This window comes from Protopterus annectens, chromosome 2.part0, assembly GCF_019279795.1.
Source record: "Protopterus annectens isolate FY-2018-M chromosome 2.part0, PAN1.0, whole genome shotgun sequence".
Taxonomy (NCBI): Eukaryota; Metazoa; Chordata; order Ceratodontiformes; family Protopteridae; genus Protopterus; species Protopterus annectens.
This window is the reverse complement of record NC_056728.1, coordinates 1,850,133,334-1,850,160,781: the sequence shown is the minus strand read 5'-3', so window position 1 is coordinate 1,850,160,781 and position 27,448 is coordinate 1,850,133,334.

Genomic DNA, 27,448 nt, shown 5'->3' with positions numbered 1-27,448 from the left:
TTACGGAGCTATATCGCAGAAGGGCCAACCATGACAATTCGGTGTTTTGGATTTCGCACTTCAGGATGATCGATGTTTTTGCGATTCGATGAAGACATGTCGGAGTTTAGGTATTCGGGTAAGTACACCTTCGTGCTTTTAATATAGGCCCAGTTTAGTCTGAAGAGAAATTAAAACTTTATTTTTCTTTCATAGTGACTATTCTACAAGTATTACGGATTGTCAGTTTCAAAAGGCAATTCTTTATTTTATTTTTATTTAATTTATTTTGCTTTTGCGTACTGTGCTTGTCCAACTGGATTTAGTTAAAAAAAAAAAAAAAAACATTTCAGCATAAGCCCTGGGAGAAAAGTTCCAACATATTACAAATATTTTTAAACAGACATTCAGTAATATACATGAACAAACATTAAGTAGTTCACATTAACAATTACACATAGATTTACTAATTAGATGACATTCATATGAAATAAGGAAACAATAACAGCATAAAAGATACTTATGTATTCAGTAGATGTTGAAAATTGAGCATTTGAAGAGGTGTATTAGTTGGTTTGTCTAACAGATAATAGATCTTGTGATTATTGATTAGAAATTCAAAGAAAAGGAAGTAAAGAAAGGAATTCCATAGGGCAGAAACTGTTAATATTATAGTTAAGAGGTGGGGTAATAAGTAAGTTCAGAGACAATTATATATGGCTGTCATAAAGATTATATTAGGAGTACAGAGCTGAGGTGGTAAGCAATGTCACAAAGCTGTGTATAAGGCTGGGAAATTCTATCTTGAGTTTGACCCTATGTAGAGATCACAGTATCTCTTCACTGATTTAAGATAGTCTAATGACATTTTCCATACAAAATAACTGTATGGTCTGCCTTAAGCTGAATATTGACTGACCTAATTACAATTAGGGAATGCAGATTGGTGAATCTCAAACACCTGCATATCTGACAGAACAATGAATACAACACAGGTGTCAGATAAATGAACTGCCTCTTTTTCCAGGAACAGACGAATGACAGATCTGTGCCACAAAGTATTAGACAATTACCACTGACCAAGGCAGTTGGCAAATAGCTACTGTTCTCACTTAATATCAGCACATATGTACACATAATTCTTTTGACAAAGCAAATTTCATAATTCGTCAAAATGGGTGGTATTCATAGTCCAGAGATTCACATTTGTATAGTGGCTTTCTGCAAAGAGCACCGCTATGCCTACATGCAAATACACTAACAACAGGTCCTTCATGCTGACTAGTTAATTGCAAAGATGTTTTAATAAACATGCCTACTTGTAGCGAAAGCATAAAACATTAAAGTGCTGAAGTTAATCCTTAAGTATGTGCAAAATACTATGTGAAAACATCAGCCTCATACAGTTTCATACATTCTCAGATAATGTAGATGAATGTGGATATGCGCAAGCATGCTTGAAATAGTGAAGGTAAGCAGCAGCCAGTGCAGCTTTTGCTATCAATTTTTAAAAATATAAAGGGATTTTCTATGTTGTATATGGGGATACTCTTATGTGGACACCTTCTTGTTTTCATTAAAGAATGAAAAGATGACTATAGCTGTGAAGATATGTGAAGGCTGCCAGTGTAGCAAGATAGAATTTGGTAGATAATTCTGTCATTTGTAAGTATTAATATAAGCCACAGGTTTGTTCGCTTAAATATGAAAAGACTGTATTGGATGTTGAATTGCAAAAATGTAACAACAGTACACTCTGCTGTAAGAAAGCTGATAAGTCAAGCATTTTATGACTGTTTCTGATCTCAGGGCTCAAAGCCGTGGTGTCTGAACCAGCAGATTCTTTCTTTTGTTTTGAGACCAGAGTTAATTGCTAGAATTTGCACGTATAATGTATTTTATTCCTCTGGCTTCCTGACCAGCTGCAAGATCAAAAGGGCTGTTACACTCTGAGTTTCTGTTAGCCTGGGAAACAGAGAATAATTATGTAATCTGAAATGAGTCAGTGGTACTGTGTTACCAATTTAAGGACAGAGAGAGAGAGAGAGAGAGATTCAGATCATTTTGCATTTGTCTTCAGAACATCCAATATCACCAGCACTGCTTTGCTCTGTACATAAATTTATTTTAGAACTGTGTTAGCTCTTAGATATAGCTAGGAAATAGGAAGATTAGACTAGTTGTTTTCTGTACTGATGTCAGAACTTTTCTACTGTATTATTTTAAGCATTTCGCTGTGATTCCCTGAACTCTTGACTAGCACTGTGTAGTAAAAAGTATTGTCTTGTGTTCTTATTATTTATTATTAAATATTTTTAAACCTTTCAACTGTGGCTGTTTTGTGTAGAGATAATTTAAGCTCTAGAGTACATTGCATGTATATAGTGATACTGTACAAAACCACTCCAATAGTCTTGCTGTTCAGTCACACTTACCAGTTGAATAATAATATTGCACAGTAATAATTGGAAACCCTTTAATATGGCCCTTATTAGTAGCTGATATTAGTGGTTGGTGGCAGTGATTTCTACCTTATTGCCTGGCAGAAAAAGGGGCATAGCTGGAGAACCTGTGGCAGCCTTTCCCTGGAGTGACTGTGTGTTTGTATATAACTCATATCTGAAAGTGTGCATGTGTGTGTGTGTCAGATACTTGGGCAGGGACACAAAGCACTGGTTTGACAGAGAGGGTGCTGGAGGTTTTAGCTTGACCACTAGGCTCAGACCTGTACTCATATAGCTGTGCCAGTGGGGAGTCTTACTGGGGATCTGGAGAGAAAGTGAGCAACCAGCCCCAGACTGACTGTGGTCTCTGTGTGTTCTTAAGGGAAATTGTACTTTACCGTGTGTGTATTTGTTATCCTCCCCTATGTGGATGCCCCTCACTGGTGTTAGTGGTGAGGATTGAGGCTCCTTGATTGCTGGACCAGTGCCCAGGTGTCACAGTAGGAAACACTAAACAAGATTAGACATAACAAAGATAGAAACACATAAGGAAAACATCAAGAAAGTTGTGCTGGAGGAGGTGGAAAAGGAGGGGTGATATGTTTTTAGTGGGGGATAGACACCTCTATTTTTTTTTAATAGTTTGGGTATGAAGTATGTAAGAAAGTATATGAAAGAGGCTAAGGGAAGAAGGTGGGTGATGTAAGTTCAGCTCAGGTGGAATCTTGGTACATGGGACCTCAAACATTTCCACTGCCAGATGGTGTTGTACTGGAGGACTACCAACGTTGAGGGGGCAGAGGCCTGTGGTAACATTGTGGTTGCCACTGACTAGTGAAATGATTTTTCAACCTGCTGAAGACTATCCTGTGTTGGCTGAAGGCATTTATCCACTACCTGCTCCAAAACATCCTCAACCAAGTTCCAAAGCCCATGGTCAGTGAGGCTTCCCAGGGCACCTACAAGACAATTACCACCTCCATGACCCTGTGAGGACATCTTTGGATCGGCAGTGGGGAATGATGTCCCTTGATGTGGGAAGTAAGCAGTTGGGCTGCTCCTGAGGATTCTGGACCTGCAGAAAAATTAACAGAAATTGAATAAAAAGAATATAACGAAGGACAAAGGAATACATAATTGAAATACAAAAAAAAAACAGAGAAAAGGAGAGGGAGACAAAAGAAGAAATAGAAGAAAGTCACACATAATGCTATGTATCATTTCAATGCTTATTAGTAGTGCATTTTTATTTTTATTAATTCTTAAGAAAAATAAAACAAAATTCTGGAAAATGTTTATGGAAACATTGGTGGTAGTGATTTTTGCATTTGCTATCTACTTATACTAATGAGATGTGCTGGTTTAACATAATAGATGGTCATACATTTGAAATTGTTGTCTAGTATGAATATTGTTGCAATCGTCCTTCTTTGAGTATAAATTACTCTTGCAGTTAAAGTAACAAAATTAGTAAAAAACAAAGAAAATTACTTAATATTTCTTTTTTAAATGGATATATATATATATATATATATATATATATATATATATATATATATATATATATATATATATAGCCATACTTAGGAACACCTTCACCAGTCTCTTCTTCTGCTGGTCTGAATTATATTCAATTTCCTTATCACCTGCAAAGATAACACATAACAGCATGGTTGTTTATCTGACTTAGATGTTTGTTCCTTAATAATTCTGACTTGATTACTTATACTTTTTAGCAAGGCATTGAAGTAATTCTTGCACTTGCTAAGTATGTATATTATTTCTTTAAAAATATATTTTTATTTTTGAAATGTGCTTTCATTTATTAAGCATGGAAACAGTAAAGCGCAGATTGCAATACAGTCATTATATGTGCTAATATTTTTTCTTTAATGCAAGTTGAAATAGTAGGAGTGCATCTTCCTTTATATTGTTACACTTTTATATCTATGCACAGCTTGCCTGTTGTGATGATGGATATTCTTTGCAAATGTTGCTTACACGTCCAATGTGGATTCTGTTTCCCACTATGTTTTGTATACTTAAGTTGCAGTTTTAAGTAATATCAGTTGAATGTTCTTAAAGCACCACAGGTTTACCCTCACCACAAAATCAAAAGCTGTATACACATAAATGTAGCAATTGAAAGAAAGTTTTAACCTCCTTCCAGATGAAATTTCATTAAAAATAGTTTCTGTTAAAGATGGATGCTGTGCATATAGTTCTTGGTAATTGGGTGCTTTGATAATTTGCTGCTTAATAAGGGGAAGCTTAAATGGATACACAGAAATATATACAGAAGTAATAAAACTTGTCATTTCTCATTAGACTATGTGCTGGTCATTCACTTGTTACTTTAACTCCACCCCTTCCTCAAGCTCCACTCTAACTACGGTGTGAATTGAGTTTGGCCATCTTGTACATTAGTTAATATTGCAGAAGAAATGATTATCTTATACAATTATCATAGCAATCTATATTTTCTAGCCTTTACAAACAAATCCTTTCTTTATAAAAACTGTCTGCATGTAGTACAAGTAATACAAGCTAATACCTACTGCACATGAAATTAGGCAACGGTGGTACAGCAGTTAGCGTTGTCGCCTCACAGCAAGAGGTTCTCCCATTTGATTCTTGGCTGGCGCACCTTCTGTGTGGAGTCTGCATGTTCTCCCAGTGGTCAAGTGATGTTTAAAGACATGCAGGTAGGTGTGTGTGTGAATGGGTGTGCCTTCTTTGAAGGTTGGGTATCGGGCTGGCAACTCGGCACCATAAAAAAACACTGCCAATAATTAGTGGACCGGAGTTACGCTGTGGCAACCCCTAACAGGGAAAATACAAAAGACATTACTTTTTACCTACTGTACATGAAATTATGTGACAATGCAATTTTTTTTGTCTGTGTATAAATACATACATTTATATTCACAAAAAATCATTGTTAAGTATACTCATGCAGACATACATCTGTATTTTACAGATACTTAGCTATATTTCTTTCCTCATACATATACCTTTGTATTTATAGAAAAATATGTCATCACATAAACATTCCATATTTGTATACAGATGCATTTCTGTATACAGATATATTTATGCCTGCTTACGAATTACAATTACATATAGACATATATTTGCAGTTACACATCTACGTCTTATAGAATGTACCTTCAGTTATGCAATATTTATATAACATTTTAAACCTAGGTTTGATATGATTTAAAAAAAATAGAAATATTTACTATAGAGCTCTGCCCTTCTCACCCTAACCTGATCCCCACTCAGCCATCCGTGCCTATGATTCTGTAGGTCATCATACCTATGTTGGCACTGGAGACCAGAGTAGGTGATCCCTGTCAGGTCTGACCAGTACTCCCTCAACCCTTGCCAGATGTCAATTTTCTTCCAGTCTGACCCATGAACACAAGACTCAATCGTATACAGGTATGAACACCTAAGACAATATAGTATAATTCTGGTCTCCTTGTCAGAACAGATCAGATCTCAGACTCATGCTTTTACAGGTGCTGCCGTTTTTCAAAATACCAGTACCAGAATGAGGAATATAAGTACTGGACTGTGATGCACAGGTTTGAAACAGCACCCTCTAGGATGTGACATCACCAAAAAAGTAATTACCTTGTAGGGACATTACTAATGGAATTGCTATTCCTGGGAAGTTTGGTTTTATTAAATTGCTTTGTCACATACATAATTTATTTTAAAGCAATGCTTTCACATTTCTTTTCATGGTGAATAAAATTCAGTTAGGAAATCCCTGTTTTTAAGTTGTTTAGCAATATTTCTGCTTCTGTGATTTACTTGTGCTATTGATATATGAATATTAAAGCTGATAGTCATGCGCAAATATTTTCTTTAAACACACCCTTTTCAGTATTGCATCACTGAAAATCATTTCCATGTACATTACTTTTTTGTTCTGCTACTTAAAGATATGTCACTGTGTATGTCATTATTAATTTAAATTAAGTATTGAGTGATTTGAGGTAATAAGGTGTATGACATCATGCAGGATGACCATTAATTATACTTCATGAGCATGCAGACTCAATGATAGCTGACTCCCTTTACCTTTTTCTAATCATATCGATTGTTTAGAATTACTATGGTTATTCCTGTATGCATGTAGTCAGATTAAGTGTGCTGAGGAATGCTGAGGACGCCACCTCTGAACCAAGTGCATTCACAACCAAGTACATGGAATGGTGATTTGTACACTCGTATTGCTAATTTGCATATGACATGCATAACTCGCCTTAAATTTCCACAAATAAGTTGAAGATTTCCATATTGACTTGTGATCACTCCAGATAGGTGGAAAATGTTTTATGAAATCACAAACTTATTCAAGAAATAGAACACTAACAAAACAGAAGAAATTAGTTGAAAAAAGTTAAAACTGATTTTAGATAAAGTTTCCTAGGACTAATGTATATTTTATAGATCAGACATTGAGATGCAAATGATTCATGGATTCATTCATGATATGAGTGTAACTTATAAATGGGAATTCATGATAGCTACACTGAAACTGTGTTGGGAATAATTGCGATGTGAAAGGTAATTTGGAAATTATTTTTGGAGGCATTTATAGATTATGTAATACATGGTATAAGTACATACTTTTAAGTGATTGAAGTGTGATGTACTGCATTTTCACCAATGTATTGCTTTAATGCTGGATTTCTGATTGTCACTCATGAATGAAAAATGGCAGTGTAAATACAGAAAAGTGGTAGGGTAAGGAAAAGCAATGACATAAGATGACAGCATAATATTAAGTTCTTGCAATATTGCAATGAATTTGTTGATGATGTACAGGTTATTAGATCACAAGTTTAACTGGCTGAATTTGGACTTACAGTGTAAAAAATATATATATATATATATATATATATATATATATATATATATATATATATATATATAAAAAATATATATATATATATATATATATATATATATATAAAAAATATATATATACACACACACACACACACACACATATATATATATATATATATATATATATATATATATATATATATATATACACACACACACACACACACACACACACACATATATATATATATATATATATATATATATATATATATATATGAATATGGATGTTATGTCATCAAGTTTTTGTACTCAGATCCTTGATGAATCTATGATACAAGCAGATGTGCTTTCATTACTGAGTTGTTTTGCCGATGAGTGGAATAAAAGTTTCAATATATGACTTTGGCATCTTGTTTTAGGTAAATGAACAATGCAGCAGCAGCGATCCAGACAGGAAAAGTACAACTTTAGCCAAGATGAGTACTGCATCCTCATTGCAGCCCTTAGGATATATGGCAAATGCATTTTTGGAAAAGGAGGACCCAAACAAGTTGACAGGAGAAAGACAAGGAGCCAGGTAGTAATGGATATAAATGCTGTTGACAGAAACAGCTGCACATTAACAGTGCAAGAAGAGGGTCAGTGATATGGCAGGATGTGCAAGAGCAAGGCAAGGCAAAATGCAATAGCCTGTAGCTCTATGGGGTGCCTCTAACAATTATTCCTTTGACAACTAATGAGGAATACCTCCTCTCCATTAATGGAGATGATTATGAAACAGAGGGCAACAGCACTGGAATAAACAGAGATGGTGTGGAAACTGACTGTTATCCACATCTGCAGTATCAACAGCCATCTGCTCATAAGGTTGTTTCACGAAAGAAGAACACACACACACACACACACACACACACACACACACACACACACACACACACACACACACACACACACACACATGCTTCCACGTGCACACACACACGCACACACACACACACACACACACACACACACACACACACACACACACACACACACACACACACACACACACACACACACACACACATATGTATCTCTCTCTCCCTCTCTCTCTATATATATATATGTATGTATATATATATGTATGTATATATATATATATATATATATATATATACACACACACACACACACACACACATATGTGTATGTGTGTATATATATATATATATATATATATATATATATATATATATATATATGGGTCTACTTTTCCTCAAAGTAGTGTGATCTCAGAGTTGGTATATTTAATTTGCAGGGAGTGGGGGGGTGGGGGGTGCAGTGGGCATAGCTCCCCTGCAAAAGTCATGGAATAAAAAAATAGTATATTACGGTCACTTTCCAGTTTTCGGTATTTTGGGGCTCAGTGTTTTAAAATTTCAGGAATTTGAATGTGAAGCTTTATGGTCTTTCTCATGTGTCATTTCATCTTCTGGTAATACAGGATTTAGAAGTAGTCCCATATCTATCTATCTATAGAAAGAGAGAGAAAGAGGGAGAAAAATGTATGTTTGTATGTATGTATGCAATAGCAGGATGAAACGCAATGATTAAATATAACACATGAGAATTACAATAAACAGATGAACTATCTACTTCAGCACATAATTAAATTGATGAACACAGTGTGCATGGTAAGTGTTCTCCACAGTACATCACTCAGCATACAATCTGAGATGTAAATGCACTCAATTAATTGTTTACAAGGTCAGTAGCAGAAGCAAACAGTCCCACTTTACAAATAAACTTAAAGGATATCAGCAACAGAATGCCTGGTGATGATGATGATGATGATGATGATGATGAAGATACCATACTTACATTTATGAGCCTGAGGAAAGTTTAATGGCAGGATTGCACAACCTACAGCATTTTAGCAACTCGGTAGGTAGTGACACTGCATCACAAAGTCAAGATTATGGTGACAACACATCACAGGCTGTACAGAGTCAAAACCTATGAATCTCTACACCAGTATCTCAAAACTTATAGGAACACATTACACATTATAGCAGAAATTAATATGCAGCAGCATCCACAGTGACACCTTTACAATGGAGTGCCAGGTACAGGAATTTGTCGTAGCTACCCAGAAAACATGCACAGCATTGGCTGCCTATGAGCATATGTACTGTGACATTATTAAGGTTGCACTGCCACAGGGAGTCAAGTAGAAATGGTCAGAGGCCTCCAAGGTGTTTGCAAGGATCTCTTGCACTATATGGAAATGGCAGAGAGTTGGGATAATGCTATGATCACATTCATACATACAATGGTAGCACTCCAAACATTCATGGGCACCTTTATTCCTACACAGGTGAGGATTTATCAGACTCAAAAAGTAGTCATTTATGGAAGAGGAAAAGGATGGAGTGCTATCAGGACATGTGGAGACATTTCACTTTGTACTTCAGGTACTTCACAAGAAGGTAGTGGTACTACTAAGGGAGAACAAACACAACAGAAATCATGTAGGACAAGCCCACATTCATCAACACACAGTGCAGCCTCTCATTTGAGGTATCCTCAAAACAACACTGGACTTCAGAAATGCGACAGAGTTTTAATAAAATATTGAAGTCAGGCGTGGTTTTGTGGAATTACCTGATTGACTGTTTGACTTCAGTCTGCTGGTTTGTGACCTTTGTTTTTTTTGTTGATTCTCTCATTTGAGGACCCAGTCTCACAGCAATCTGAGTTTAGTGTCTGTAGGATCACTAACATAAAGTAACAATATCATAGCAAGTCACAATTCACTTCACATGACAGCTCCTCATCAAGGTCTCATGTAGCTTCACCTACCCTATCTTTAGAAGATATCGTGTATGACACATTTGACCTTGACCTGCAGTGATTCAAGCTACACAATTCATGCAATTACAATTAAACGTCTACACAGAAATGTTGATGTTTAACTGTAACTGCATTGAGTTAATAACAAAAACATTTCACAAAATAATTAAAAGATTGCAGAATATGTCAGTGCAGACTATTAAACATTACAAAGACAAGCATCTGCATGCATTTCATTTCAGTTATGATATTGGCTTCAAATAGAAGAAATATCTGGAAAGAAAGATGTATGTCATGGCATTCAATCTGTACTGACTTATACCATTATCACAATATTCAATTTGGCAATGTAATAGATGACAAATACCAATAACGTGCAACTTAAAAAAATAGTGCATGATTATCCTGTCATGTAAACTAGTACTGTTGCCACTTCACAGTCAGCACTGCACAAATGATGGATCTTTGAGGACACAACTACTTGTATATGCTAAAATTAAATAATCTGGTTTGCAGTAACTTAGGAAAGAACTAATAAGCCATTTCAATTATGTAATAGTAAAACCAAGGAAACATTGCATAACACTAAAAAGCCTGTGAAACATGTATTACTTTTGTTAAATAATGAAATAAAACTTTCCAACCTCATGAGAATCAGTATGTGCATGTACAACTCCTAAGCAGAAAGTCTTGTGAAAAACAATTAAAAAATGTAATTATTCCTTTCATCTTACCTTATAACATCACTGAATAGTCATTGAACACTCAGACATGACTTTTACCAACAATAAGATGAATACCCATTCTGAAATAAAACATTTATTTAAAAATGAGAGGGAATGTCTGATGAACAGGGATAGTAGACCACGCACCACATATCCCACTACATGCATCAATTATACTCTGCATCTTTACAAGAAGGGAATCACTAACCTGAATCTCATGGTACATAGTTCTACATTACACACCGACTCTTTACCTGCACAGCCATTTGCCTTACATGAGCCTGCCACATGGGGTCCCTTTCTGCTGCTACCAGCAAGTTATCATCAGTCATAGTAGGACTGGAACTGGGACCTGCAGTGACAATATGGGTCACTTCACCACCAGACCGGCACATGATCAAATAGTTATTGGCTTGTACTGAAGATCATCCCTAAAATCATACAGGCTCCAAATCTACCCATTAACATTCCAGATACATGGTTAATGACAATACATGTCTGGGACAGGGCTGAATTAAAATTGTCTTCTGCAGCCCCACTTGGATTTTTCACTGGTGTCTTGAGCCATGGCTGCAATGGATATCCAGCATCATCTGAGTTAAAAAAGGGAGAAAACGGGTGGGGGAGACAAAGCAAAGAAAAAGTGGTTTAGAATTAACTAATACATTTTACAATTAATTACAACTTAAATTCTAACAGATTTTTTTTCACTTACCAACATGATGACCACTGATATCCTACTATGCAGGAACAGAAGGTAGGTAAGCTAGTATGCAGAACATGGGAATCAAGTGCACTACCAGGATGCTGATCAGACACATTGATGATGTGCCCCATGTATCACAAACTATCTGACAGTTGATGGAACAGTAGCTCTTCCTATTGCAGTATTGCCCCCTCCCCCATTGTCCAGATGGGGATCTAATTGTAACATGGGTGCAATCTGTTGCACACAGTATCTCAGGTAAATGTGCCATCTCAAAAAAGACACTCATAGTCTGGGCTGGACCCAGAGGTGAGATGAGAAAATAGATGTACTGATCCACACATGCCAGGAGTACCTTCAGGAATTGCTGAAGTATCCTCAAGGCAGAAGCCTGTGAGATACCCAATGTGTCTCTAGTCTGTGTCTGGAAGGTCCCCGTGGCAAGTACAGTGAGAGCTATACATACCTTAGTATCCACGGGGACAGGAAGTCCATCCATCCCCTCAGTGAGTGACCCTGCGGGGGTCACAGATGCTCATCATGACCTTCATAATATCCCTTTCCACTCTGAATCTATCAGGGATTTCTTGATACTCTAAATTATAATGAGTAATCCTCTACCTATGTCTTTTTCTTCTAAACTGGCAAGTGACACTAGATGCAAGTGGTTTTGGCTCGGCCAAGACAAGCACTTCACACCAGGAAAGAGAAAGAGCAGCAGCAAAGAAAAGCATCACCGTGGACTGCAAAGTGGATAGAAAAGGAGCTATTCCACTTTTATAACGAATCTGTGCACTGCGTGGAAACGTGCCAGTTTATGACTACGGATAGCAAACATTGCTGTGCATTTACATAAGTACTTTCACAGACATCATGCATTGCAGTATATGACTTTTATGAATCACCTTCATGGATTAGCTTAATGACTATGAATTTCACCCAGTATTCCAATGTCTCCAAAAACTCAGCATTGCTTTTCCTTTCTTTTACTCAATGAGCGTCAGATCACTCACTTTTCAAACCTAGAGTAACCATTTCTTTGCTTGTTGCTTGCTAAAATCTAAATTTTACTGTTGCTATAAGACATGCCACTTGCTGGATAAATTTCTGTTATTTAGGATTTTTGTACAACAATATTGTGAGAAATGAGTAGCTGTTGAAGCACCAGACTGGTGATGTATCTGTTTTGTGCAATACACTGCATGTGTAGATATAGATTTAGGTATAGACATAGATATGGGATTAAATATTATATATATATATATATATATATATATATATATATATATATATACAGGACATTTGTGTAAAATGGGGGAGTTCCCCTTTAAAAGTCTCAGGGTACTGTATTACAAAGTAAGTTGTTGAAGAAGGATGTACTTAGCAAACTGCTATGAACAAGTTAAAATATTTAAACTCAAAACGGAGCTGGAGAGTTAGTGTGAGTAACCCAAGCTGAGAAGGCATAATTATGAGAGCTTGTTTCATACAACTAATCTTCTGCAAAGACTTTAGGTACATCTGCTGAAAAGCTTTAAAGCCTAAATAAGTGACTAAAAATGGTACCTGTCTTCAGAATGTTGAGCTGAAGTTTTAAAGACTATTTAAAAGCCTATGTGGACACTGGAAAAAGTTCTTTCAACCAGCCAAAAGCACTGAAGGCTATAATTCAGACCAAAATTAACACACTATACAATGTGCCACTTTATGCTTTTTGTCATTGTTACAGTACCACAAAGCAGTTTGGAGTTTACCTTAATCAATATGAATGTAAGTAATTTGAGTCTTTATAATAATAATGTTGTGTCTTTCGGCTTTTCCCGGTTAGGGGTCGCCACAGCGGAACTCTCGTCCGCTAATGATTGGCAGTAGATTTTTATGTGCTGAGTTGCCGGCCCTGACGCACAACCTTCAACGAAGGTACGCCCATTCATGCATGTCTCCACACAGAAGACGCTCTAGCTGAGAATCAAACAGGACGTCTTACTGTGAGGCGACAGCGCTACCGCAGCACCACCACCGTAATAATAGTAATAATAATAATAATAATAATAATAATAATAATAATAATAATAATATTTAACCTATGTGTTTACACACACACACACACCTATCTATCTATCTCACTATCTATCTATATATCTATCTATCTATCTATTTATCTATCTGTCTAATATGGGTCCCATACACATTATCAAATGTTCATTTGGTCAGAAATTATAAAAGTATAAAGATCTCACATTTTGCTGCACATTCATTTTACTGAACATCCGTGTTGCCAGGCTAATGTTTTACCTAAGCAGATATGTGAGTTTGTATTAGGGAAGGTGTGTGTGTGTGTGTGTGTGTGTGTGTGTATGTGTGTGTGTGTGTGTGTGTGTGTGTGTGTGTGTGTGTGTGTGTGTGTGTGTGTGTGTGTGTGTGTGCGTGTGTGTATTGGGTAAGGGTCAGGACTGAGTAATGGAATAAAGGTAGTGTGTGTGTGTGTGTGTGTGTGTGTGTGTGTGTGTGTGTGTGTGTGTGTGTGTGTGTGTGTGTGTGTGTGTGTGTGTCTGTGTATTTGTGTATGTAGTGTCCATGAAAAAGGCAATACCATTCAGAGACCCCATTCTTTGCATTACAACAAGATAAACGAGCGGACAAAATTTATGTATTGGCATTTGATCAATCTACTATGTGATTTAAAACTACCTTTGGTGCCAATACCTACAATTTAAAAAGTATTTTATAGAAACATTGGCATATTCTCACATCTGATTCTTTTTTTAAGGGGATGTGATGGCTCATAATATTCAGTTCTCACAAAAAGGGCAAACATCTGGGACAATATTTTGCTGTTTATGAACAACATATACTGTAACATGAATTACAAACCACTTTATAGAAGGATCAAACCATAGGTTGGTTTTCATGTGGACATGTGCTCATTGCATTAAGGTTTGCAAAACAGAGATTTTTACATCTGTAAATATTCCACACATTTACCAGTAATGAAATATTATTATTTGCCAAACTGAATGGATAATCTATTTAGCAGTATGCTTTCTTCCCAGTTTAGTTTCTCCAAGTCTTTTGGGTTTCTAATACCATGACGGGAATGGACTCCATTCCTAAGTCAAAGTATGGATAAAGTTCATGAAATTAGTATTGTTTCAATCTTTCATGTTTGCCAAAAGTGCCCTTTGCAGCATGAGCAATGTACCCAGAAATGACTCCTTCTGCAATTCATATGGAGTTACATGTATTGATGGCATATCTGAATAAGACTGCAAATTCTTTTTTATGAGACCCATTAGTCTTATTGCTATTGGAACTTTTTGGGTATCCTTTTTCCAGATTGCTCTCATTTCTGCCTGCAAATCTTGGTATTTTATGACACTTTGTCTCTCTGTACATCTTCTTCTTCTTCTTTTGGCTTTTCCCACTTAGGGGTTGCCACAGCAGATCACCTGTCTGCTCATGATTGGCAGTGGAGTTTTACAGTGTCTAGTTGCCAGCCCAATGCCCAGCCTTCCACTGAAGGCACACACATGCACACACTCACACCTAAGGCCAGTTTAGAGTATCCAATCCACCTACAGCATGTCTTTGGGATGTGGGATGAAACTGGAGCACCTGGAGGAAACCCACGCGACCACAGCGAGGACATGCAGACTCTGCACAGAAGGCACTCCAGCTGAGGATTGAACCAGAGAACCTCTTGCTGTGAGGTGGCAACGCTAACCGCTGCACCCCCGTGGCCGTCCACTTTATCTCTCTGTACATAAAACACTATAATCACTGGGTCTAGCAATTTCAAGGATCAATGCTACTTTTTCTCACATCTATTTTTTAAACTATTGGTAATGGGTGATCTCATGTGATATAAACATCACCATTGATAATAATGTTTTGTGGCTCATGTTTCCAATGCTTCTCAATTACTTCAATATTTTAATGTTTGTACAATACCCAGTGCAGCAGTCTTGCCACATTATTATGCCTTTCAGTATACAGGCCCTCTGCTATTAGTGTATCCCACCCAGCAACAAGATGTGCGACTGTTTCCAGTTCTGTTTTACAAAACTTACATTTGTCTGTTTCTCCCACATGTTCAGTGGACTTTGTAAACCAATGTGTATCCTATCCTGTGCTGCCAACATTAACCTTTCAGCTTTTGGTTTAAATTCACCTCTCCTTAACCATTCCTGCGTCAGATCCTGATCAATGTGAATTTTTTCTAGGAGTGTTCTGCACTTACATATTTATGCATTTTCCACATTTCTTGCCTTCTCATCTGATCCTTATATTCTTTCTGTTGTTTTTGGCACATTCAATTGCTGCCTAGTTTTTATTTACTTCTGGTTTGGTTTCCATTCCCACTTTCCACTGATATGCTTCTGCTATACTAAGCAAAGAAGTCACTTTATACTTGTTCTCTTCATGTTTCAATACTTTCACCATGTTTGGATCTGATCAAGTCAACAGATATGTGTGCAGTCCTATGATTGTAGACCAATGCATGTAATCAATTTAGAGGCGGCCATAAGGAATATATAATCTTGGTATACACTGACTTTTATAAATCATTTGATAAGCATGAAGCATGTTTCTTGTTTTCCTGTCAAAATGATCCAATACCTTTTGGGGTTAGTCAAACACTCCAAAAGTATAAGTTAGGAAGAACAAACTGGTTTATAGCTTGGACTTTGTTCCTAGATGTCATGACTGCTTTTAGCATTAATTTTAGTCTTCTAAAATATTCCTTACTGAGTTCTGTTCACATTTGCTCATGTTTTATTGCCGATCCTTCAGAACTTCCCAAATATTTATGCACTCCATCCTGCTGAAGTCCCTTTATACCATATTCCTGTCCCAGACTGATATTTTCTTTGTACTGCAGCTTTCCTGCTTTAAATGTTACTTTTGCACACTTATTAAGACCAAATTACATTCTTATATGATCTGAGAAGGTTTTGACCACTTCCAGTTGTGCTTTCAGCTCCTCATCTGATGAACTATACTGTTTTAAATCATTCACAGAAAGAAAACGAGAAATCTTTACACTTTGCTGTTTTCTGGGAGCCAAACTGTAACCATGACCTAATCTGTTAAGTAGACAGCTTAATGGGTTAAGGGCAAGACAAATGAGCAATGGTGACAAAGAATCACCCTGGAATATCCCCCTTTGATTTTTTTATCCTTGGAATAATAATTTGTTATTTATCATGGCTAGCTGCAAAGTGGTTTGCCACTGTTTCATGGTCACTGCAATGTAATTGCTGAATGTAGGGTGCATCTTATGTATCTGTAAGCAGTCCTTTAGCCATGAAATTGGGATTTGATTTCTTCCCTTTCTTTCCCTTTTTGCCCTACATTTGTGTGGCAAGACTGTTATTAATTTAACTGCACAGTAGTATATCCTATTTACTTCTGTTATGTCACATGAATTTCTATTAATTGTCTTGAGTACTGTGCTAATTTTTTATCAGATTTCTAACATGCTGGGTCTTATTGACTTTCTGTAATTGCCTCTTTCATTGATCTTAATATGCCTATTCATCTTTATCAAAACAAGCAACTCTTCTCTTAGATCATTTTCTTCTAAACTGAGGGCAAATCCTTTGTTTTCCATTTCCTCTGGGTATTCTACAGACTACAGAAAGTTCTAGAACATCTTTCTGTGACATAGTCTCTTCAGCTGCATTCTGCATCATCCATTGCTTTCATATAGGAACTCGCTGGTGTATCACTCCTCAACATTGACTGTGTCAGAGTTGCCACCTTTTCCTGTTCCTTGCGTTGCTGTGCAACTCCAACTGAGCTTTTGTACTGGTTTCTTACTGAAAGCTTATCTTCATGTGGCAATTTATCAGGTGCTTCCCCTTCCAACTCTTTTTCCTTAATTTGGGGATGCACTGTTCTATTGTGCTGAGATGTTAACAGAGTTGGATTTTCTACACTAAATCCTTCACTTTGCAGGTAATCCATAACTCCATTTTCTATTTCTTTAACTTCTCCATTACAAATCCTATTTTCTATTTTCCCCATTTGTTTTCTTATTTTTTTTGTTCTGTAAAATGTTCCATATCCAAATGCCTTTGTCTGTATTTCTCTTCAAATATCTTAGGTGCTGCTCTGTTTGTATTGATAATTTTTCCTTTCTCCTTTGCTTAAATATATTGTACCATATTAAATATGTTTTTCTTTCCCATGTCCTTATTTCTTCTTCCACTCCATCTGTTTCTTCTTATTTTGGGGAGTCATTGTTCCATCATGCTGTGACATAACCTGTGTTACACTTCCTACACTAAATCCTTCACTTTGCAGGTATTCCACAACTTCACTTTCTTTTTTGTTTAACTTCTACTCTACAAACCTTCTGTTCTATACCATATTAGATCTCTATATCTTTCCCATGTCCATGTTTCTTTCTTATAAATTTCAAAAATCTCTTGTTCTGTTGTTTATATTTTTGCACTTCCTCAGTCTATTCTTTTTCCAAATGGCCCAAGGTTTCTTGGTCTACATAATGCTTTTCATGAATCTATTGTATTAAGGAACACAAATTTGCATTTAAGCTTTTGAGGTTTTTTTCTTTTGCAAGTATTTTTCTTTCTTCTTATTTCTCTCTTAATGCTTTTGAATATCTTCTCTCTGGAATTTCTGGGGTTCTTCTGTAATAGTAACTTTATATAATTTCTTTCTTATCCTCAGTAGTCTACTCTATTATCTTTATGTCTCTTTTTTGGCCTGCCAGTTTTTTGCAGTTTTTGTGAACTACCCATACCTCTCAACCTGGAAACATCAAAAATCTGGACAAGGCCCATGAAAAATAGGTACAAATCTGTACGCTGATTAATATCTAATTTGCATACATAATTACATAACCCCATCCACTCTAATGGAATTGCGGGATACCAATTTTCAAACACAAACTGAAGAACAGACAACCAAAATATGGCACCAGAGTCCCCCTGCAGCCATTCCAATGTCCCATTACCTGGCTATTTCACCCCATTTACCATAAACGCTAATGTGTGCATACTGCTTTACTTCTACAATGATTATTTGGATTTTATTTCTACATTTTACAGCACAACACTGCACAAACACTAATAGACGTCTGGTAAACAAAGCAATACTGTCTCATAATGCAAATAGACTTGGCATTAAAACTTCTCTGCCCTTGAAACTCACATTCATTGAAACAGCATTGAAACCCACACCACATCCAAAGAAAATCCATCTGGCCAGTGGTGGATAAAGATTACCTTTTGGCTGATTTCAAATCATTGGCCCCTTGCACATAAAACAAGAAACATAATGTGCTCTTTTATTTGATACACCTTCCTGACTTTATTAAATTTTGTTCCTTGTATAATACAGCACACTTGTTAGACAGAGCGCATTTTAAATTTATTGTTTGAACATTTTTCCAGTAGGCTGTACTGTAGGCAATGAAACAAAATACATGAACCAATAATGACAAAACTGCCCAATTCAGAACATTTCCATCATAAAAGTCTACTTTCACACCCACACTATAAATAGAATGACGGTAGTGTAAGCCATAGGCATCTTGCACAGCTTCTCGCACTTATTTTCAATTTCATTTTTTTTGGAGGGGGACAAAAGGTAAAAAAACAGGGACATATTTTAAACATGTAAAGTTGCTAGAATAAAATGTTGTGTTACCACAATACATTTGACTGGCAAGTCTCAAACCCAGCACCCTATGCACTACAGTCAGAGGAACATACCACTATGCCAAATCAGCAGCTTCCTGAAAAATAGGAAGACTGAAATTTAATAGCTATCATGTAGTGAATTCATTTCTCACCATAGCTCTCAACCTCTTAGCACAAAAATAAACATGGGCAAAGCTCACAAGTGGTGGTAGCTAGGGACTTTAGGCTCTTTTTACCCTGTACCCAAGGTACAGGGTTTGAGCGTACAAGGTACAGGGTTTGAGCGTGAGTACCTCTAGCCACCAGGTGTATTAAATGGGGCGGCATTTACACACACACACACACACACACACACACACACACACACACACACACACACACACACACACACACACACACACACACACACACACACACACACACACACACACACACACACACACACACACACACACACACACACACACATACAATGGTTCCATAGTGCTTGTTCCTGCTCACATTTGAGCAGCCAGCTGGAAATGAGCACATGATGACATCAGCTTTAACAGTGCAAAAATTAAAAAAAAAAAAAAAAAAATCGGAAATAAAGGGGTTCCACTCAGGAATTGTGACACCCCCTTTATTTGAACCCCAACACTCGGGAATCATGGCACACCTTCATTTGAACCCCAAAAATTCAGTAAAAACTGAGTAATTTGGCATGGTTGGGAGGTATGGGACTACAATTTCCTTCTGCAATGAGGAAGCCATCCTCCCCCTGCACCTGGCCTAACCCCACTGTAGGAATGTTTCCATTCTAGAGGATTCTACACTGTATTTTTCCCACTGTTGGGAGGCATGGGATTACCATTTCCTTCTACAACAAGGGATCCATCCTCCCCTTGTGCCTGGCCTAACCCCACTGTAGAAATGTTTCCATTCTTGAGGATTCTACACTACATTTTTATATATGTCCATATGGATATGTGGACCTACTGAAATTAATTTAAACTTCAGTAGATTGACATGCAAAACATCATTAAAAATGATAAAAAATCAATACTACAAAGTACATGCTCTGAGAATTAATTTCAGAGCATGCAAAATTAAAACAGTGTTTTTTACAGGGGTAAGCCAACCTGCACCCCATATCAATATATCAACTCTGAAATCTTACAATACTGAAAAAGGGCATATACCCAACTCTTAGCATTATAACAATCTCATGTCGATGTTGATGAGTTTTCCTGGTGATCAAATTAAGTAGCCAAGAAAGCTTTCAACATTAGCAACACTCGAACAATTATCTGGATCCATAGATAGAGAGAGATATGAGACCAGCTGCTATACTAGTTAAGGTCTTCTTCTCCCACGTACAAGTTACAATATTCAATTCTGACCTCTGTCCAATGCCAGTATGGAGTTTGCATGTTCTTCATATTTTTCTGTAGGGTTCCTCCCACTTCCCACAAACATGCTGAATGTTTCCACCTCAAACTCATGCAAAAATGAAGCCATGAGGAGCAGCACAGATGCTAGATTGTGCCAGAAAGGGGAAGAATTGTATAAACCAACCACTCTTGTATAAGCCAACCACTCTTGTATAAACCAACCACTGTTGGGAATCAGCATGGACCACAGACTGCATGCCTTGTGATCCATGCTGATGGTGTAAAAAATTGACTCTAGATTTGATTGTACTGACTAATGTCACCAAACAGTCATGGGTATTTCCCTAGTGCTAAGTGGGCTGAAGATATGGTCTACTCTGATCAATGCCAAGATCCCATGCTAATGGTAGTGGGATGGGTGTATGGACCCCTATTGTCCAGTATGCCTGCCTGCTTCCCATAAAGCCCAGCAGTCCCAAATCAATAAGTGAATTGCTAGTGTCTGGTTCCCCAGCTTGGGTTACCTGGGATAGCTCATTTGAGCAAAAGTGCTACCTGCCAAACATGAGTGCTACATTCAATGTAGGTTCACAGCTTGGAGGTGGATGGCATGATGGTAAGGAGGAGGCTGGGCATCCTATGCATCCAGGAGATAAGACAGAAGGGCCGTGCAGCAAAGCAGCTTGGCTTGGGGTCCAGAGTCTACTATAAAAGAGGAGGACAAACTTCAAAATGATGTGGGAATTGTGGTCACAACATGAATTGTTGCTAGTAATGGGTGATCTGAATGCATGTATTAGGACAGCTAGATCAGGATATAAGTAGGTGATGAGGTAACAAGAATAAAGAAGGAGAGGCCATTCTAGACTTTTGTCAGACAAATGGCTTGATGGTGACTAAGAAATGGTTCAGCAGGAGAGACAAGATCACATACAAGACTGGCCAACATGCAACTCAGGTAGACTTCCTCCTAGTAAGGAAAGGGCATTGGGGTAGAATCAGTGATTCTAAGTTATCCTCAGTGAAACTCAACATAAACCACTGTTTGCCGCAATGATCAGAGAAGGCTCTAAGGTCAGCGGAGATTAGTTTGACGACTCGGAGGTTGACGAGAGGGAAAACACAACAGATCAATGAATTTTATTCTGGGCTCTAGTACCTCAGGAAGAAGAGGAAATAGGTGGAGCTGAACAAGAATTGCAGCACTTCAAAAAGGCTTGTGTGAGGAGCACAGAATAGGTATGTAGTTGAGCCAGGTGTGGATTAGTAAGGTGTAGAAAAACGTGGTGTGACCAGTATAGTAGAGAAACCTGGACAGTAAAGACAGAGCAGTTAAGGAAGGGAGAGGAGATGAAGATGAATTGCCTAAGATGGGTAGCAGGATGCACACTGCAGGACAGATGAAAAAATTGGGACATCTGAAAAGAAGCTAAAATAGCTCCAGTTACAGAGAATTTCAAACCGAACAGATTACAGTAGTTCAGGCACATTTTCAGAAAAGCAGAAGACAATCCATTGAAGAAGATTTGGGACAGACAGGGGGAAGGCAGGAAGAAATGTGAGCATCCAGCAATTAGATGTATGGATTGTGTGAGTGAAGAGTTGTGACAGTCGGGCATGACATTTGAAGAAGGTAGGAGAATGACATTGAATTGAGAGAGATGGTGACAGTTTAGATAACATCTTGGCCCCATGTAGAAAATGGGGAAAAAAGGGGTAAAGGGGTTGATCCTGAGGATATTCACACAGTTTACCTTTATTATGTCAAAATGTATGTGTACAAGTGTTTGGTCGACATTACATGCAGAAAAACAAAATGTATTTATTTTAAAATATTGAAAATGGTAACTCAGATATTCAAATTTGATGTTTTCGCACTTCAGCATTACGGTAGAACTGATCTTCTGTTGTTTAATCTCAGCAAAAACACATTTCATGTGGGTATTATTTTGACTTTAATATCAGTATACAAAGCTCTTTTCCACAGAAGCAAATGCTGTTTAGAGTGTACACATAAAGAAATATGATTTTTTTTCAAACGCTCTTATGAAACACACTTTAAATTAAATAGGGTCATACATAAATTAAATAGGGTCATACATGTGCAGTGGCATCTATGAATTCCATGCTTGTGCTTTAACACAGTATTGAAAAAATATGGTGCAAACTCAGTGAATACAAACAAATTGGGAAACATTTTATTGTCAGTAATGTTAGAAAGAGCAATGTTTTGAAACAAGTTCAATGAAATCCTGCGGTGTTATTTGACACCTTCTACCTAGTAAATATTCAAATGGATTTTCCTTATCATTTAATCAACGTCTTTTCAGAGATGAAGACAAACATGCCATTAGCCTACTTATGAGGTCCTCCACATGATTTTGTTCTAGCCGAATGGCATGCAGCACATCAGGCATAAAAAGTTTCTGTTTACCCATCAAACTCCATAGACGCCTATGCCAGCTTTCCACAGAATTCTGACTTAGTGAATAACCCAGACCACATGTTTCATAATGATTCCAAAAAGATACATCGAATAGAGGTGGGAACCATTCTGAAGTACTACTCCTCATACCATAACATCTCGGTCGACCTATAATGTAGTTTTCCTTAAAGAAAGTACATAATGGTTTTCCAACTTCTGGCATGCCATCTTCAATGTCATCAAATGTTTTCAAAATGTCATCAAGTGAAATGAAGGCAAGAGCTGGTATTTGCTTACAGAGCATGGCAAATCATACTAGTCCAAAATTCAATTGCTAAATGAAGTTTTTGAATCTGCCACTATATAATCTTTAACAGATGAACCCAGCAACCCTTTGCAGACCTACTGCTTAATTGTCTGTTTGTAGAGTTAACCGCACCTTTCTCAGAATCACTAAGTACCATGTTAGGACTCATTTGCAGCCAATGCTGTGTACATTAATGAATAACAGTTCTCCAAAACTGGTCATAACAGTCCTTTGTCTTACAAGGCAGAACACCATATACCACTGGAATATTTTTCCTACTCTCACTACAGTCTAAAGGACAGTGGATACTGTAAATTAGTTTATATTCCCTAGTGCTTATTGGGAATGTACTGTCAACAAGGATGTATTCTGATGAACATAATAAGTTAAGATTTGCTTTTGTTGTTATTATAACAACATTCACACTAATCTCAGATTCACTACCATCCTCAATTATAAAACTGCTGTTCTTAACTGGAAGCATTTCAGGCTTTAAATCCTTCAGCATTCGCAAATCCTTAAACATTCTAAGTTTCTTCTTATATCTTACTCTATTGACACACTGCTTAAGAGCTGTAGTATTAGGCAATTCATTCACAATAGTACTAGACGTAGTAGCTAACATCTCAAACACTATTTTACAAGGGTAGTCTATTGAGTGGTTTGCACGTCTCTTTAAATACTCTCTGACCTTACATACCTCAGGTTTTACAGCATCTGGGGCATGGTAATGACTACTGCTTTTTTAATTGTATTCCTTCTGTAACACTCAGTTATGCACCTTTCCTTTACAACTGAACTTATCCTTCCTTACACAACACCAACACTTCTTAATGCCGATTGTCTTCTCTAAGTAATACTGATAGTCATCATGTTCTTTCTGTGTTTTTATAGTTGAATATGTGCTCTCAAGGGTACCCACATTAAAGTCTGATAAGACTGCCTCCTCAGTCTGTAAATATGTATATTTAGTACATTAATGGTTAGCAGTTAATATCACAGGTTCTCTACAACAGCTACTCATATCACAGGAACATTTTCTTTCACATAACTTACCTGCATATTTCACTGTTCCTTCAAAATAAACTCAAACATTGCAATAAACTTAAAAAAATCAACAAATATTCAAGTTGTCACATGTACAGTGTTAGCGTGCATTCATGCAGTATGGATAACATATACCCACATTAAACAGTGCGACCAATCATAACGTTGCACACCAAATGTTGATTGTCATGATGTTGAATACCACTGCACTTTTGCTCTTTTGATTTTAGCATTATTTTTTTCAACAAAATAAACTTTTGAAAAGACACTTTCGGATATTTGAACAATGAAAAAACAATTCATGACATCTATTCACACATGCACACACACACACACACACACACACACACACACACACACACACACACACACACACATGCACATATATATATATATATATATATATATATATATATATATATATATATATATATATATATATATATATATGTATATGTCTATACTATATTTAATCTAATGTGAATAAAGTTGGCATAAAATGGTCTACAGAAAAGGTCTGAATCAAAATGATCACCAAAAACTTAACACTACCAAAATCCATGTCCCCCCTCTCCACATCATGTTCTCATTAAACAAATCAACTCCAAGATCACACTTCAGTGGGAAATGGGCATATATAATTTACTGCTATAATATTGATTTTGTTGATATTGTATGTTTTAGACCTTTTTTGTTGCCATTTTTTATGTTGTCCTTGTTCACATTAGATTAAATTATGTAGATATAGATATATTTATTTATATATATATATATATATATATATATATATATATATATATATATATATATATATATATTATATATGGGTCTACTTCAGAGTATCGAAATTGCAGAACATCAAATATCTGATCATTGAGGACCAGAGAATCAAAGGTCCGCAATAGAGAACTCAAAAAAAAAAAATAAATAAATAAATAAAACGTGAAAACTTCTTATTTTATATTTTCACCATCCACGCCCCTGCTACTAAAATATGCCAAGTCCGAGATGACATTACAGTACAGAGAATGGCACAGAATGAGACATGTACTGTTTTCTTCACTGTAGTGCAATCTTGGAGTTGGTATATGTAAGTAACTGGGGTGTGGGGTTGCGGGGGGCTTTCACCCCTGCAAAAACGTAGAAGCAGAGTTTTTATCATTTTTTATTTAGTCTACTTTTATGTTTAATGTTGTAAAACATCATTCTTCTCATCCTCGATGATGTGTGGTTCGATGTTCTGCAACTTTGAGCATTTGAAGTAGACCTATATATATATATATATATACAGATATATATGTTTAAATAAAGTCATTAGGAAAGCAGTGGAGAGGTACTATATTCAAATATATGTCTTTTTTGCCTCTGGCTTCCCTGTTTTGTTTAACAACTGTCTTTATGTACTATTTTTGCAGTAGGCATGCAAATGCAAGCCAACATTTAGCATTATTTTATTTTCACTGTATTTTACAACAAAATTGTTTAATTTTTTTTTTTTTAATTTTTTACCAATCCTTACTGCATTCTGGGATTGCAACAGCTAGCAGAAGGAGTATGCAGTGAGTTTAAACTGTCTGAAATGAGCTTACTCAATCAACATGTTGCTGATTTACATGTAATAGCTAGTCATATTCCATCATGCTTCTTTAGACTGGAAATTCGCCCTACATTACTCACTTCAGGAGGAGTTTCTCCACTATTTTATCCAAACAGTCCCTGGTAAGTATGAATGCCAGTATGGGTATCACTTGGAAAGGGGCAACTAAGCCAGACAAAAAAGTAATTCCTTGAGAGATGTGCACCTGCTATCAGCAGTCACAAATTATACCTCTGGCACTCAGTGTGTGAGACAGGAGGATGTATTTGCATCACATTTATTTACTTAACTTCTACTGCCAATACTGCCAACAGTGAACCATTGCAGTAAATATATGAAAACACTTTCAAAATGTATAACAAATAGAACTGTGATAGCATATACACTGATTCCCAAATACAGGATCTAGAGAAAGACAGAGTGAGAGCATTCATATAACACATCACATATTTTCAGTGCTCCATAATATTTAAAATTATACTTTCCAGACTGTCTTTTGGGTGATACTGGAAAGGATCTTTCCACAACTATATTCTTTTGGAGAACATTATACTTCAACAGGGAAGCAGCAAATATTTTAAATTTATTTACTTATTTATTTATTTTCCTTTAAGCTTTGAGTTTTTAGATTGTTCATGTTTTTCACAGAGATTTTTGGAATATGGAAGGAAAATGTTATATCAGTCAGTGGATGTGCAGAAATGATAAGGTCATACAAACTACCCAGCCACCATCTGGAGATCGACTTATCAGGTTATTGTATATATCTGTATCTATCTCTTTGTAAACAAGCACTCTATATATTTCATTGTAGTCATTAACAATGATGGTAGCGACTTTCTCAAAACTGAAGATGAAGTTCATTTAATTATTTTTTTTTTAAATTCTTTACGTGTTTATCACAAGTGCAGCTGAAATGTGTTGACCACCTAATTATGGAACTTATGAAACAAAATTTCTTTTCTAAGATGAAATAAAAGTATATTGTGTTACTAGAGAAAGCTACTTAGCACCAAACATAAAATAAAACTAACAGCATGCAATTATATATAAGAAGGCAGGCAATGGACAGTTGGTGCACAAAAATGACCCATCCTCGGGATTGAGAAAGGGCTGCAAAGAGCAATAAGCCCTAACATAAATAACCAAATTATTATGGTAGTTGGTTCTGACATTTTCTCTAAGATAATTTTCTATCGGTCTGCAATGCATCTTAGTATAGTAATGTAGTGTCAATCACTCAGCAGGTTATACACTCAACATTGGTGCTGGGCGATAAGAAGACTGTGAGTTTTATTCTCATCCCAGGTAATTGAATTCATTTTCAAATTCCTGACACTGCACTGTAGCATTAGGGAGTTGCTGCACTCCTGAGTATGCAGCCTTTCAGGTGAGATGCTATACTGAAGTCCCATCTTCTGAACTTGGTGGTAGCTCAGATGGATGTAAGAGATACCATGGCACCTGTTGA